This window comes from Maniola hyperantus, chromosome 6, assembly GCF_902806685.2.
Source record: "Maniola hyperantus chromosome 6, iAphHyp1.2, whole genome shotgun sequence".
In the NCBI taxonomy this organism is placed as follows: Eukaryota; Metazoa; Arthropoda; class Insecta; order Lepidoptera; family Nymphalidae; genus Maniola; species Maniola hyperantus.
Window position 1 is genome coordinate 12,037,786 of NC_048541.1, and position 15,536 is coordinate 12,053,321.

Consider the following 15,536-nt stretch of genomic DNA (forward strand, 5'->3'; position numbering starts at 1 on the left):
TCAAATTTCGAGATTTGAATTAGAGGTAATTTGAACCCAATGCCTTGTGAGACGCCTCGTTCTTGCCCCGAAGAACTACTGTGCGCGTCTTCAAAGCACGGAACCTTCGAATTACGCGACAGAATGTCCTGAGCTAACGAAGTCACGCTGTCTAATTCATTTTCGATCTCCTCGCGAATATCTAGTTCGGCATCTAACGTGTCCCCGCTTAACGATTCAATCTGACTTTGCACGTCACTAAACTCAGTAGCTAAGCACTCAATTTTACCTAATTTAAGTTTTAATTCGCCTAATTCCAATGAATCTAACACTGAAAGCTTATTAATCTTAGAAATATAGTTTTTAAATTTAGTAACGCGCCCTTTCACGCTGCTGCGTTTAATAATTAATTCTTTCAGAGACATATTGAAGCGTTATTATAACAGCTGTAGGTGAACAAAAACTGGTTTGTTATCGGTGGCCGCTAGATCGCTGCAAAATAATAAGTAAAACGTATATCTATCTATGACTAGGTACGTTACCTATGCACGTCGCTTGAAGTTGTCGTCCAACCGATGAACATGAACCGGTTTCCAGTCGTCCGCGCAGCTCCAATAAGTGCACGCGCCAGTTAAAAATCGTATGAATTATGATAATATGAAGTAATGAGTAGGTAGGTACGGCTAATGCGTAACGGATGAAGTGACGAATAACGTGCAAATTTTGAATTTTGTGATTGATTGTGCAAAGTGGTATGGCCCTTTGAATAGTGCGTGAAGTACGGATGATTATGGAGCAATGGATGTATGCATAAGGTAGCTGTGAAATTGAATTATGGATGTTTGGATGAATGTGTTGTGTTTTATGTGGGATAGGACACTTATCTGAAATATTGGTCCGGCCTCGCTGTTGCCGGCGTAGAAAAGTGCTCCATCTGTCTGAGCCCAAATGCTGCGGGTCCGATCAGCGTCCCGGCGATGGCTTCAGACGTCTTCTTGAGTTGAGCCTGATGCTGCGGTCCGATTGGCGTCCCGGGGCTACAACGATGGTGATTTGAGTTGAGCCTGATGCTGCGAAACGATTGGCGTCCCGGCTGGCGTCAACGACGATGATTTGCGTTGAACCTGATGCTGCGAAACGATTGGCGTCCCGGCTGGCGTCAACGACGATGATTCTCTCGCTGGATGGCTTGGCTTCTTCCTTCTCAGGTGTCCAGTTTACGGTCGCCACTATGTTAGTTATTTGAACTAACACCGAAGACCCGATAGGCAGATCTTCTAATTTTTAGGTTCGGAGAAGGAACAATGAAACAACGTACTTTTCAGCGGAGAGTGTGTGTATGTAACGGTTTATTTTGACATTTCTTATATAGGTACAATTCTGACCATAGACTAATTTTAGGCATAATCTACATGATAGTTCCGATAGGCCGCGAACGCACTGTCAACTTAATAAGAAGCGTTGACAGATGTATTTTTCATGAATAACTCAGGTATTTGTTATGTTTGTCTCAAACACTATTTCATTTTCTTCTCTTTTTTCCTATAATAATGAATATGAATTTGGCAGCGCACTTCTCACCGCGCACCCATATATAATGAGATTCACTACATTGTACCCGAAGAAGTTTCATATTTATCGGAATCCAATAATGAGTCTGCTACATTTATACTATTGGATACAATCGAAGCGTAAAGTAAAAGGGAACTAATGACAGAAGTTTAAGCCGATGTATATGTCGGTCACGTCCCTCCTCCAACAGAACTGCCCTTTGTTTCCATTGATTGATGTCCTTCGGCTCGCTTCTTCATGATTTCTTACTGTTCGTCGAGCAAATTTCCCAGAGCCCTTTGTTAAAACTTTCTTGTTTGTCGACGAAATGGGTCGAACATCCAATTGCTTATCAGTTCGCAATGAAATTTGTTTTAAAGCTAACGACAAGTGAAATTTGTTTCGCCTTTTGTTGACAACGTCGGTTTATGATAAGCTGCCTGGCGGAAAGGACGCGAACGTGCCAAAACTCCTATTCATTTTGTGTATCGCGAAATAAACTACATTGGAATTTTCTGCAAGCTTCGAAGAAAATTCGTTCTTGTACAGCGTCGGGAGTATTGTTCCCTTTTATGTAGAAACTATTTCTATTTTAGAAGTTTTAGAATATTATAAAATGCAATTGTACGTTTTCTTTTTTCCATAACTTTTTTGTGTGACTAGGGATATGGATTAACACAAGGAGCGTCTCCCTTTGTTCTGAGAAGAAAATAATTATTCTTATTTCCATATACCTCCTCCACCCCGATTGCCATGTTAACTTGTCGCGTACTATGCTTATGTAGCTTTTATGATGGCGTTAACTTCATGTCGTATACGTCGTGCTCGACGATAAGTAAGACAGAAGATACAAAACGCGGTAGAGGAAGAGAAAACGTTCTATAAAATGTGACCCAAATGTCGTCGTTTTAAGTCTTCACGTTAGATGAGTATAATATAAAGTATCTTCTTTTTAAAATTATATAATAGCATTGAATGAACGAGTAAATAAAACCAACCCGCTGGACTGACAACCTTAAAAAGGTAGCGGGAAGTAGGCTCATGAGCAAGGTAGAGGTCCGTGTGTAGTGACGAGCGCGCGACGGACGCGAACAGGCTAATTGATTGATTGAACTAAGTAAATAAAATAGTACTTACCTACAAACATAAATTGTTTAAAAGGAAGGGCTTAGACCTAAAAGCTTTGCAAAAAGTTTAATTAAATATTGAAGATATTGTTACTCACAGATTGTTTTGTTAAGAACTCGTAATGTTATTATATTACGCTTTAAGTCTGGTTCAGTACACACCAACTTCCAGAGCCTAGCCATAATCAAGACTCGAGATCTTAAGCCTAACGTAATATTCCCTCGAGCAGAAAGATTAGACAGACATTAATTGCTTTTGTAAGTATTAGCTGTACACAAAGACAACTCTTAATTATTTTTTGTAACTATGAGTAACTTCAGGAAGGCGAGTGTTCTATTCTTTGAATCTCGTTGGTGCTACATAATATAGCAAGTTCTATTGTTATTTTACTATTTGTGTGATCACTTTATAATTTACTAGCTGATGCCCGCGACTTCGTCCGCGTGGAATTAGGTTTTGAAAATCCCGTGGAAACTCTTTGATTTTCCGGGATAAATAAGAGCTGTCTTGTCCAATCCAAACGAAATGAAAAATCACGTTGATCGATTGAAAGACATTCCAACAAACAAACACAATTAAGCGTTTATAATATAGGCAAAAATTGTTTCGTTTCATTTAGGTACACCATTTTTTATTAATCTTCTAGGCTATGTTATTTATCATTTTAATTGAAAATACCAATAAAAAGTACTAAGTACATAAAAATATTATTATCTTGAAAATGTATTCAACATTTTATAAAAGCTACAATAATTTAGGTTTTATTTTTGTGAAAATTATCTCTTTACGAAATAGACTCCTTTATAAAATCTTCCGTGAAAAACCTTTCCTAATGATACATCCTTGATCGCTCGGTTGAGTGCCGGCCTGAGACCGGAAAATTCTTATATTCACTTCCATTCAGCAAGTCGTGAGGTCTATAGGAAACGATCTAGTAACTACGGAGAAAATATTCTTGGAAAAGATAAGGCAAATTGACATCATTAAAAACTGATTCAAATCCAGTCATCCATAGTCTATACTAACTATTTAACCATTTTGATGAAATTTGGTACAGAGTTAGCTTACATCCCGAGGAAGGACATAGACTACTTTTTATCCCGGAAAATTAAGGAGTTCCTACAGGATGTCTAAAAACCTAAATCCACGCGGATTAAGTCGCGGGCATCTTCTAGTCGTTAGTAATTTCTTGGCTTTCCTTCGCAAATAGATACATAGATTAAATTTGATCAAAATCGTCAAATGCATTGCGCCAAAAGCTACCTAATTCAATAAAGTAATACAAAACGTGAAAATCTTCATGCAATTTCACATCATTATTACAACAAGTCGGCATAAAGCTCGACCACAGCCCAGAGGAGGACATAATTCGATGCAAACAATATAAATTTGATTTGCATGAACTACTCAAATAAATCACAGAGTAGAGCATTGTTGGACCCTGGTTGTGTTGTAGCAATAAATCCTTGCAGCTATCTGATTGAAAAACTTCAGCTTTGCTTTAATTTTTTGCTGGACGTGCAATGTACATCACACCACACACCCAAAAGTTAATATAAAAAAGCAGAGGAAGATTTAGATGGATAATAACTTATTTTGATTTAAGGATAGTAGATTGCTGAATGGCTGAATTATTGTCGATTTAGGCCCAGTTGCAGGACAGGCGGTTAAAGATACAATCACGGTTGTATACTTTGACCACGAATAAAAATCAAAGTAGATTGCTCCACAATTAAGAGTTTTAAAGGGTAAAATAGCCTAAAGGTAGCCTATAGGTAATCGGCGAAAATTGCCGCCTATCTATCGGTGTTTTACAGATCTTTAAAAAATCAAAATTCACGCGCAGTAAGTCGCCAGAATGAGCTAGTCAAACTTATAACGTAAGATGTGTGTAACTACAAGTATAATATATCAAACGTTCAATTCTATTTTCATTTGGAAACTTTCGCTTCGAGTTTACAATTATTACTGTCGGACAACCCCATTGGGGCCAAAGTTATACGATATTCACTGGCTCCCGTATTGGTTATAAATAAAATAGTATACTCGTACAAGCGAAACAATCAAGAAATTTCACCAAAGATTTTATAAAAAACATACGAGGAACCATAAGCTCAATTGGCTATAATCTGCTAAAACATGGCTAAAACAGACTAATCATTACGGAGAAAAATACTTACAGTACGCGGCAGAAAGTAATGTACATCGACCTTTAGAAGGAGATAGCAGATTGTAGAGCATTGTCTGTGTCGTTGAGACCGCCAAAACGTCATATAGGTATGAGTGACACAGGCAACGCTCTACAAAGCCGAAACATTCTAAAGGCCGATGTAGTTTAATTGAATAAAAAACTGTTTTATTTTTATTTTATTTCATTTTATTTAAATGCTAGTATAGACCCAAATGAACGCCTCTATGTACACCAAATAGACCAAATAAAGTCTACTCTTGCTCGAGTGTATCAGGCAATGATAGCAAGCGAGCTGGCTAGGCAGAAGCATGGAGAAGTGGCGAAAGCTCGTGAGGCATATAACATTTGCCCTCAAAGTTATCGCTTCTTGATGAATACAATCGCTCTGCCACGAAGGAAAAGAACCAGCACATCTCCAAAATAAACAAACTTAGACAACCCTTCCGTAATCTGATAATAAAAGAAATTTCACGAAAGTTTGGTGAATAAAATAGCTATAATATAAGTCATTAAAGTAGTTCTGATAGTGCGATATAAACATAAAACTGGTGCTTTAATATCGTCATTATGCACGTGGAGCGTCGTGATATAAGTCGTTAATAGAAAAAGTTTTTGCGCATAGCGAAGCGCGAGTTTTCTGATTTCCATATTGTTTGCATTTAGTTGGAATAGGTGGGGTAACGTTAACTTTACATAATATCCGCGAAAAAAATTGTCGTTATAATAAAAGTTAGCGGGAATACACCTTCAAGAATCATACGATACTATCAGTAAAACAAACAATTTTTCGCATGTTATACCTCACTAGGCCGTAGAAGTACCTATTGTAATACAATGACTTTTTTTTATATATTCTCATTTAAAGAGCTGAGTCACTTGTGTGACTATGTAGCTCTCGTAAGTCTACATAATGTTATTCAAACACTTGAAACTAGATCTAAATACTACTTATTTCCTATTTCTACGACTTGTGTTGCTACGGACCATCTTATACATACGTCTTGCTTTGCTGCCTCGGACGTCGGGTTTGGCAAAATAATATTTATATTACTTATTTCTGTATAGTTACACTATGATATTTTTATTGAAAAAGTATGAATAATGAATGAGTTGTTTATTTTAAATCAACAGTCGACCGTTATAGACTCAGAATTTGTATATATTATTTGTATCTATAGAATTAGACTTTACCCGGAGCTTCGCCCACGTGACATACAGAAATTTTCATTAATCGATAGATTTTTCACCATAATTTGTAGCCTTATAGTACCTACTCGAGGATCTATTAGTGAAATAATAATGTTAAGAATCGGATCATTAGTTCTGGTTCCTTCTGGAGTTTACCCCCTACATCAAACTCATTATAACTCACTCTTTATAACATTACAAGTAAATACTTATATCTATAAGTTATAAAATTGGTAAGTATAAGTCTTGCAAATTGCTAATGCGCGTGGCCGCCATTTTAGTGACGTCAGCACTAGGCTGAAGTTTCGAGCTGATTGTATATTTTTATTTCGGCTGACGTCAAAATGACGTAATTTCGATGTAAATGAGACATGGTTCCAGCGCCATAGCAATTTGGGGGACTTATATAAGATAATTTTGAGCCTCAATAGCTCAATCGGTGTAGGAGTGGACTGAAAACCGAAAGGTCGACGGTTCAAACCCCGCCCGTTGCACTATTGTCGTACCTACTCCTAGCACAAGCCTGACGCTAAATTGGAGAGGAAAGGGGAATATTAGTCATTTAACATGGCTAATATTCTTTAAAAAAAAAGTTCAAATTTCCGCTTCGATACATTAAATTTACCGTAAATATTTTCTTTATGATATTGTAAGTTAATGACAGACTGCGCTATATATATGTGATTTAGTAAATTATTTTTTCGTGCACCCGTTTTAATAAATTTTTTGGGGTTATCCGGGTTTTTTCTTTACTTGTGCTATAAGACCTACCTTCCAAATTTCATGATTCTATGTTATCGGGAAGTACCATATACTTAGGTTTTGTTGACAGACACGACAGACAGACGGACAGACAGAGGTTAAGGGTTTCTTTTTCCTTCTGAGTTACGGAACCCTAAAAACAAAGCTCTCTCGAACAAAGATAAAAATTGTATTGTGGAAATACCGCCACAGCCAGAGGAAAGGAAAAGCTCTACATTGTTGTTCTTAGTTCTTGCAAATCAGATTTAGGTACATTGTTTGCAGCGCATAATGTACGGTATGCGGTAGAGTCATGTGCCAGGCTCACTTAGTTTGTACCGTTTTATTAAGCACTAGCTGATCCCCGCGGCTTCGCCCGCGTAGATTTAGGTTTTTAAAGATCCCGTATAGCCTATGTCACTCAGGAATAATGTAGCTTTCTACTGGTGAAAGAATTTTTAAAATCGGTCCAGTAGTTTTTGAGCCTATTCAGTACAAACAAACAAACAAACAAACAAACAAACAAAGTTTTCCTCTTTATAATATTAGTGTAGATAATACAACGGGCCGTGCAGCAGAAATCGTAATATTTTAATTTCGCCATAACTTCAAAACCAAACGTCCAATTTTAATCATTCAAAGACCAAATATTATCTCCATAAACTGTTCTTAGTGATGAAATCATTTATTTTGATAAGGATTAATAGCATGAGTAAAATAAACGCGTTTAAATGTAGTCCAAAAAAAATTCAAGATTTTTAAATAAAAAAATGGTTGCTGTGCCTCACTCGACATAGATGGGTATAGTGTGTCGCGGACTTTTTTGTAGATATTTATAAGATCTACAATTAATTAGAACATTTTATGGTTCTATCTTTTATAGTTTAGGCAGCGTACGCAAAATAAGTAACTTTTCTGGTTGATTTTTTACACCTTGTGTCCGAAAAACCCAAATATCTTACGGAACCCTATTTTTTTCCAAAATAAAATATAGCCTATGTTACTCGTGGATAATGTAGCTTTCGAATGGTGAAAGAATTTTTAAAATCGGTCCAGTAGTTTTTGAGCCTATTCAGTACAACCAAACAAACAAACAAACAAACAAACAAACAAACAAACAAACAAAGTTTTCCTCTTTATAATATTAGTGTAGACTATAGATATGGTCGGCCTCAGAATTCGAGTAGCAATTCTGCAAAACAAAACGTCACAGGTATGAGTGACAGAGACTACAAATCCGATATCTCATTCTAAAGGTCGATGTACATTATTTTCTGCCGCGTACTGTATACTGTATCAGGCTTATAAGAAAGTACAGAAGACCCAAAACTACAGAACCATGCTAGCTCAAATAAATGTCGGTTGCTTTTATCACCCGCGCGTGATGCTGTACCCGGAAATATTTCGCGCAAATAAACATAACAATACACGCAAAAGAAAATGTTATTTCCGCTCTATTTGCGTGTGATGTACGATCTTATTCGTCTTGTGCATTGTACGGGACCCTTTCTAGCAGCAAATAGACCGTTCACTATAAGAGGGCGAATGATGTTTATGTAAACTTTTATACCTACCCCTAGTACAGCCCCGGGCGCGTGTTTCTCCTCAAATTTGATATCATTCCTTTACGCTTCCGTGGAAATAAATAGGGGTATATTCAAACGTTGGACGAGATAGGGTCATGATGGGACCCTTAGCTGAAGTTTACATAGGAGACTTTTTGTTTTCAAAACTCCTATTGGCAGTGGTTCTTATAGAACACACACACAGGATCGCATGAAAGTGACAGATCATCTCATTGATAAACACCGTCTCCTAATTTGTAAACCAAGAAACTATTTTCATGTTTAATATATTAAATGGGAGGATAATATACTTACAGCCCTTCCACAGCGTCCAGTTTTTTGCAGGATCCCGTTTGATGGCGAATGTGTTTATATGCTAGCGAGCATCCCGCGTTAACGCTAGCAAAAAACTACGCGGTGTGAAAGGGCTGTTAGTTTTAAATTGACTTTCTTCTATTTGTTAAATTCAATTATTTATCGACATTTAAAAAGTTTTCAAAATACACTTATTTGAATCAATAATATGTATTATAATCCCTAATTTTCAATCTATCAGTCCAGTTGTATTCATCACTCATGATTGATGTATTTAATTCACTAATTTGAAATCTTTTTTGGTAAAGGTGGCTATTAAATGAATGAAAATGTAGACAGAAGTATTTCAGATTTCTACCTACAGTAACATTTTGTCGAGCGACAGTTTTGTCGCTAGTGTGAACTAATGACGTGAGTGTAATGCGAATTACGTCCCTTGGACCCTATACATGCGTGGCTGTTTCACAAATGAATGGGAATGTACGTCTGTAAAGTCCCCCATTACATTTTATAAAGCCATCATCCACGACATTATATATAACTCCTCGGAGAACAGAGGCCTATAACCTTAATTAGGATCGATGTTGATGAGGATACCAACCGACAAGATGTCTTAAGGTGTTTACTCACTAAGAGTCGTAGCATGTACCTAATGTATCTAATCCATACTAATGTAAATCTAAATATATAAAAGGATTGACTGACTGACTGATCTATCAACGCACAGCTCAAACTACTAGACGGATCGGGCTGAAATTTGGCATGCAGATAGCTATTATGACGTAGGCATCCGCTAAGAAAGAATTTTTGAAAATTCAATCCCTAAGGGGGTGAAAGGGGTTTGAAATTTGTGTAGTCCACGCGGATGTAGTCGCGAGTATAAGCTAGATAGTAATATTATAAATGCGAAAGTGGATCTGTCTGTTTGTCTGTCTGCTAGCTTTTCACGGCCGATTTGATCTACCGATTTTGACGGACACAGAAATAGCTTGGCATCGTGGGGAAGGACATAGGCTTTTGGTCTTCTAAAAAACTCAATTTCTAAAATTCTAAACTAATCTTCTACTATATTATATAACGTTTCGGCAAAAAAAAATTCAAGGTAAGAAATTATTTACGTGTCCATTATTTTCTAATTGCCTCTTGCCCTTTTTACGACGGCACCTATACAATATTCTTGGGAAAAAGTTCCGTTGATTTAAAGGAATGTTTACCATTTAAGGTAATTGTTTGTTTTCATACTGTTACAAGGCCCACAATTGTTTGGACTGTGTATTTAATGTGGAGGTATCAAGTAGATTGGATTGTATTGGCTAACAGTAATTGAATATACGTAGCTCTTTTGTTTTCATTATTCCCGAATAGGTTTAGGGTAACGTGGACTTTCCGTCTAATGTCTAGGTTTTCACGAAAGCAATATATATTTTTTTTTGTATAAAATTATTTTGTAATATTAGTAAAACCTTTTATTTTTGTAATTTGAAGATGGCGTCCAAATAATGTACATAGGTAAGTACATGTACAAATGTAAGAAATATCCATACTATTATTATAAACGCGAAAGTGTGTCCGTCTGTCTGTCTGCTAGCTTTTTACGGCCCAACAAATTAACCGATTTTCATGAAATTTGGTACAGAATTAGCTTACCACTCTTTGTCCCGGAAAATTAAGTAAATAGTAGCTGACCCAGTAACATTTCATAAACGTTAATTCCTTAACTCCCGTACTCAGAGTCGCTTAATTGTTACTTACGTTAAGTTAAAACGAGACAGATCTATATCTCTCATATAAATCTGTCTCGTTTTAACTCAATCTTAAGTAACGATTAGCGACTCTGAGTACGGCAGTAAAAAGTTAATTCCCCGAAAACTGTTACATACGAGTAGGTAGTTAATACCTCAAAATACCCTAAAATTAATCACTTAACAGTTTACAAAGTCGTTTAAGTGGAGATCCATTATCAAAAACACAAGTCATTCACATATCATTAACTTCGGTTGTTAAATACTTTTAATTACAAAACTTTTAATAGAACTGTGACATTACAATGCTGAGTGAAGTCGGCCTTGTTTAGGTAATCATGGTATTTAAAATAACGTTTAAAAGTTAGACTAGGTAAACGGAAATTTAAAGAAAATCCTGTAATTATAGAGCACTGAAGTTTATACCTGCTAATTATCTACCTACCGTTATATTTTCTTCTACAATCCAATTATTTCTTAAATCAAAACCTATATATTTAGACTTTTCTACGTCCACGATGGACAGAGAAAAGTCTAAATAAATAGGTTCTGATTATCATTGCTTAGGAGTTTTCTTGGGCTAATACAATGCGTGTTCGATAATTCTAAAAAAAAATAGCTAACATCTAAATATGCATGCAATCACACACTCCCACTTACACACACTCATACACACAACGCACACATCACACACACACACACACACACACACACACACACACACACACACACACACACACACACACACAAGCATACACACACACTGTTGTAATTTTATTATTGTATTTACATTTATTCTAAAACTATTCTGTTAAAATAGTTTTCATTATAATTTTAAGTAATCTCTTGTGGCCTTCTGTTAAAACTAAATTTAAATTTAAATAATAATTATGTAATTACGCTGTTGATTACTTTCAAATACTTAAACAAAATAAAATAAAATAAAATAGGTACTTACGAAAACAAAAGCAATATAACTTCAAAAAGTTAGAGGTGCCCAGGATCGAACCCCGGACCCCCGATCGATTAAAATTTTAACTAAATTCAGTAAGTACATGTTTTCAATAAACAATAATATCGTGAAAATTTAAATTGGCAATCTGATAAAGTTTTTTAACCAACTGAACGGTGTTTGCTAACTGATACCGCTAGCTAACCATTATATTATACTCGAATAAGTTCTCAATTCAATTTCTGTAGATTCTGTTAATAAACAAAGTAAGTACCCAAAGTAAATACAACAAGTCAGAAACGAGAAAATCGAAACGTTGCTATTTCGCTCTTGAACTCGCAAACAGTTTAGGAAATTGTACTAAACCGAGTTTAAACTTAATTCCATTAAGAGCCGGTTATACGGGAGCCCGTCGTTTTAAACTAACTTTACTTTCGTTTAACTTTTAAGACTTGGGCATACACAACACGCGATGACTGTAGGAACTAGTCCAACGCGGCTTCTAGCTTATAGAAGCCGCGTTGGACTAGTTCCTACAGTAATAATAAATAAATAATTGTATGAAAATTTTCGTACCGCAGACAAACTAAACCTCAACTGCCGCTTCAATCTAGAATATGGAGTGCACTTTCGGCTTCCGTTTTCCTCGCTAGCTATAAATATTGGTACCTTACCTAAGTCATACGTGTCACGTGCATTCTTGCCGCTCTAAAATTACGATATTTTATAGTAAATATAGTTAAAAACGAAAATTGAATATCTTGAATGTCTTCGTATATTTAATACATTGAATAGTTAAATTATTATTTGACACCTCTGCGATCTCTATCCACGCACCCTGCACCTATACACATACTCTATGTGACGTCCTGCAATAGGTACAGCTGCCGTCACGCTTCATGTATGTCCAAGCCTTTATCCAGGCACTCTTCGTTTGAAACTAACTTACTTTCGTTTAACTTTTACGATTTAAAAACCTGGAAGATACGACTTAGAGCGTGTCCACACGGCGCGTTGCGTTGCGTTGCGTCGTCGCAACGCAAATATTTTGACGCATAGCCGGCCACACGGGCGCTGCAGCGTTACTATGACGCAGTCAACGTTCCGTCGGCGCAGCGGCGACGCACAGTTGCGGCAAGTATTTTGAAAAAAATTCGCAGTCAGTCTATAGCAAATCATGGATCGGAAAAGACGTCTAGCATTGCTCCTATTACTACGTCACCGCCGAAATCGACGCAAGATCACAAGACGGTACTGGATCAGTCCTTTCATTTCATTAAGAAATCGTGATGGACAGTTTTTTTTTTTAGAATATCGGGAGTTGCTATTAGACGAAAAGAAGTTTTATAATTTTTTTAGAATGAGTGTATCCAGCTTCGAATGTTTATTGAAGTCCTTAGAACCACACATACGAAAAAACTATACTAATATGAGGAATCCAGTGGAACCAGTAGAAATGCTGGGAATCACTTTAAGGTAACTATATAAATATATTTAAGTAATAAAAATATAACAGTTTTTTTGGTTTGTTTAATTAGTAATCAACTCACAAATAATCAGCAATTGTCATAATTTTAAATTTAGACATTATTTAAGAGAGTAATCAACTCACAAATAATCAGCAATTGTCATAATTTTAAATTTAGACATTATTTAAGAGAGATATCATCCAGTAATTACAAATTAGAAAAATCGTATTCAGTTTCTTCACTTGCTTGAGATGTTTCTGGAGATGTAATTGAATTATTAAAATCAGAAATGTATGTACTTTGAAAATTTGCTGTTTGATACCCATATGGTGGTTGGTGAGACGTTGATGGGCCACTCACATATGATGATGTTTGTCCATACCGCATTTCATCTATAATTTGTATAACTTTACTTTGGAAACGGAGAGTTTCTCGGTCGGAAAATTCTTGAATAGATGGCAATATAGCTCTGAAAAAGGACATATGGCGATTTTCCGGCTCCTTGAGAAGTTTTAGTCCTTCTCTTTCAAACTCATCCATTTGCATTGCCCTTTTGCGCGCGACTGGAACATAGCGCGGAGTGTTGTCTGTGGTAATGTCATCATTTGTAGACGTAGATTCATTGTTGATTTCTCTAGGCGAGTCTAAGCTAGATTCGGTGGCATTTTGTTCCACTTTTCTCAAAAAAAGGAGTTGATTGTATAAATGATACTTCTTCAGTTTCGTAGCGCCCGAGCCCGATTTTGATGCTTCTTTTAATTTTTTTGAATATCTGAAGTAATTATCTTTTACACTTCTCCATTTTTTTATTAAATCATTACCTGCAAAACCAATAGTAAACATGATTTAATAATTTATACATAGTGAATTTCTCGATAAAATTTAATGACATATTCAGATATCGTTAACAAACACTATGTGACCGACTCTGGAATCGTGAAAATATAACAGCTGTTACATACAAAAAGCAATACCTACTGAATCAAAATGTATGCAACAGCTGCTATTTTTTTCGCGATTCCAGAATTAATTGGTTACATAGAGAAAGTTATTTGCTATCGATGTCTGAATATGTCAGTATTTTTTTTCGGGTATCTATCTATCTCATAAATGCATATTATAATAATTATTTTCTTTTCAGATACCTAGGAAGTGGAAATTCAATAACTGATTTACATTTCAAATTCAAACGGGGAAAATCTACTATTGCATATATAATACAAAGAGTTTGTCGTGCTATATGGACCAATCTTCTTCGAGACAACATCCCTGAACTGACAACTGAAAGTTTCCAAACAATAGCGAGGGGTTTTGATGTAAAGGCAAATTTTCCTCAATGTGTTGGTGCCATCGACGGCAAACATATCCGCGTGTGTAATCCTGCAAATAGTGGCTCACTTTTTTTTAATTATAAAGCCTTTTTTTCGATTGTGTTGCTAGCTATTGTGGATTCAAATTACAAATTCGTATTTGTCGACATCGGTGCATACGGAAAAGAATGCGATTCAACCATATTACAAAATTCTAAACTGTACGAGCTAATGATTAACAACAACTTACCACTACCTCAACCCCAGCCACTCTCTGGTAGCAATATACCAACCCCGTATGTATTTGTGGGTGACGAAGCTTTTGGACTGAGCAAACATATTATGCGTCCATATGGCGGTCAAAATCTCGACTTACAACAAAAGGTTTTCAATTACCGTCTAAGCAGAGCCAGAAGATATGTCGAATGCGCTTTTGGGATTATGGCTAACAAATGGCGCATTTTTCACAGACCGATAGACGTGTCCTATGACTTCGCTACTGACATTATAAAAGCATGTTGTGTATTACACAATTTTGTCGCTGATCGAGATGGTTTTAGACAAAGAGATAAATTTGCTATAAGTGTTGATGAATTTCTCCCAATACAACCCGTACATGAAGAACAGACAGCACCGAATGTCATAAGACAGCAATATGCGACCTATTTTATGACTAGAGGAACTCTGCCTTGGCAGCTAAATAAGGTATAATTGTATTATGAGGGTTTTCAAGATTTTCTTGCACCGCCAATTCCGCGATCAGTAAAAAAATAATATTTTATACCTACTCAGCGTAGTCTAGGTTAGTTTTGAGCTAAGTAATAAAATAGTACTCACGCTAATCTAAATTCCCTAAGTTTTAAAATTTTAGAGTGTCGAGATATTAATTTTGTACTGATCGCGGAATTGGCGGTGCAAGAAAATCTTGAAAGCCCTCTTAAATAAAAAAAACATAAATATCTGTACTGTGAACTCACCAACTTTATTTTTTCGTTCAGCTGTGAAATTCTCGTAATCAGGAAATAAAACTTTTGATATGTCTTCCCAGGCTTTTGTTTTTAAATTTTTATTTTTAAAATCTACGTTTGACTTGTCCCATATAATTTCCCTTTCCTGTATCAATGTAATCAAGTAATCTATGTCAATTTCTTCAATGGTATTCATTTTACCCTGCAAATAAAACTAATTACCCTGCAAATAAAACTAAATACAAAAACGTAAACGTAAAACGAAATGAGCTTCCGTGTATCCTCTCTGTCAACGCACAAGCAACTGAGCGCTGACGCTCCGACGTCGCACGAGTACACCCCCTCCCGCTTCGTCTCGGGGGCTGCTGTCCGTCATGTGTGCGTTGCGACGACGCAGCGCGCCGTGTGAACACCTTGGTTATTTGTATGTAAAACAA

The 15,536-nt window shown here is 36.2% G+C and overlaps 1 protein-coding gene and 1 long non-coding RNA gene across 2 annotated transcripts in view; both read left to right on the top strand.

Annotated features, from left to right (window-relative positions):
• Tmtc3 (Transmembrane O-mannosyltransferase targeting cadherins 3) overlaps window positions 1-15,536 on the top strand; it is a 236,270-nt gene that overhangs the window by 68,195 nt on the left and 152,539 nt on the right. The window lies entirely within an intron of this gene.
• Window positions 12,687-15,180, top strand: LOC117982738 (uncharacterized). Its single transcript, XR_011236841.1, has 2 exons — window positions 12,687-12,828; window positions 13,963-15,180. It is a non-coding gene; the product is annotated as an uncharacterized lncRNA (long non-coding RNA).